This window comes from Anomalospiza imberbis, chromosome 5 (genome assembly GCF_031753505.1).
Source record: "Anomalospiza imberbis isolate Cuckoo-Finch-1a 21T00152 chromosome 5, ASM3175350v1, whole genome shotgun sequence".
Taxonomy (NCBI): domain Eukaryota; kingdom Metazoa; phylum Chordata; class Aves; order Passeriformes; family Viduidae; genus Anomalospiza; species Anomalospiza imberbis.
Window position 1 is genome coordinate 60,982,982 of NC_089685.1, and position 2,138 is coordinate 60,985,119.

The following is a 2,138-nucleotide window of genomic DNA, read 5'->3' on the forward strand; positions in this document are numbered from 1 at the left end:
GTTACGGGCAGCCCGGCGCTGCGCAAACCGGGGCCCTCCGAAACACCTACGCCTATTCACGGAACTCAACTACGCACTAAACGCGCTGGGCGGAACACCGCCCCGTGCAGTAGCAGGCGGGCTACGAAACGTAACGTTCTTTACTTAGAGCCGGGGCCCCGCGTGAGGAAGGCGGAGGGGAGGAGTAACGCTATTCCCCAAAGTCAGCTGCGCAAGGAGCGCTCCCTAACCCCTTCTGCAGGGCAAGGAATACCTGGGCCGAGGCGCACGTTACGTAAGTGCACGGCGTACGCAAGGTGCGTAACTCAGGCCGGCGTAGGGCGGGAAGAGCCCGGTGCGCTTTGGCGCAGCATTCTTACGCGGACCGCGCAGGCTGGGCCGGAGGGTTACGCTGGATTCGCAGACGGTTTGAAGAATACAGCCCGCCGCCTACTCGCCCACGGGCTCCGCCGAGCTGGCGGCGGGCTTGAGGACACGGTGATGGGACAATGGCGGGACAATAACGGGACGCTGGGCGACGGGGCGACAGCGGCCCATTGGACCTCTGTGGCGGCTCCGGCGGGCCGAGGTTATTCCCTGTAAGATTAGCAGGGGGATCTCGGCGCGGCGCGGCGCGGGGGCCGGAGCAGAGTGACAGCGGCCATGATGTTTGGTGTCGCCTGAGCGCCGGCAGGCCGCGACAGAATTGTCCATGTGCGCCAGAGAGTCCTCGCCGAAAGGCAGAATCATCCACGAGGCGATTTCCTGGCACAGACCATGAATGCTTTAGTGCTGTGTGCGTGCTGTCGCCAAATCGGTGTGTCCTGGGTCAAGGAGCTGTGTCCCATGGATGGTGGGGTTAGACCAGCCAAACCCAGCCCTGGCCCACACCGTGCTTCACTAGCAGCAGAAATTTCTGGGCTGACACGTTATCGAAAGCTGGTTATACTGGCAGAAGGGAAAGCGAGTCCCCTTTACTTTTAGATCCTTGGATAAAAATATCAGCCTAGAACGACACACAAATTACCATTTTAGTTTCACATCCTATATATATAGGTATGTATGTATCACGTGTTTGAGAAAGCAAAAAGCAATCTGAGTGCTTAAAATAAAATGCAAGAAAGTTTCTGTAAGGAACCTGGGTCTTTTAAGTGGGTGGCAGGGAGTCAAGTGACACTGCACGCTCTCACTGACACTGGGTACTTGACCACTGGATAAAAATGCCTAGTGTGGGAAAGCCTGGCACATGCAAAGGACTGGACATTGCATCAAATGACAGTGGCTGATCCATTCCTGGCTCTCTCAGCTGAACCAGCTTCCCAGCCTACAGCTCTCTAGACTTTTCTCCACTGTGAAAAATAGTGCTTTGTCTCAGGAAAAATATCAACTATCTGTTAAGAAACCACTTTAAGAAGGCAAGCCCTCTAGGTCTGTCACAAGGAAAAGCCTGGCTAAATTGTCAGGCGTCTCTTCCATGAATTTCTGGTCATTGTTGCCTTTTTACTTGATGTTATCTTACGTGCATTTGGTAACCTAAACAAAAAAAAATTCTTTTGCCAGTGAGGACAAGCTCTTTGACCAGATACCAAAATTAGACTCACTGTAATTACCAGAGGACAAAGTAAGACTTCCCCATGATATCCATGTGTGTGTTTATGTATGTTTAATTATTATTAATTATTATTGTTTAATTTATTTAAAACAAGATTCCATGAGCATTGGCGATTTTGCAAAACGAATTGTTATTTTGGCCCCCAATGCCCTGATTCCCTCTTTATTCCCAGCTTCTTCTTTTGCCCCCTGTGACCTACATCTCTGGCTAGTTCAGAGCTGTGCCTGTGCTGGCTGGCTCCCTCAGCAAGCTGAATCTTAAGTGCCTTTACCTTGGTATAAGTGCTGGTGCCAGCCTCTCCTATCTAGCCACTGGATTTATTTTATTCTTTTTAATAGTAACAATATTTATTATTACTTAATAGTAATCTTTAATAGTCTTACTTATACTAGAAGGATGACGAGTCAGTTATATCAAGTTAGTTTCTTTAGAGAACTAGAAAAAAGGTTTTAAGGTATTGGGTTGCGCCCAGATTATTTTTCTCGTGAAAGATCACTGAGATTTCTGAGAGGGGAGTTTAATTCAAAGCACCCAAACATAGTCAGAC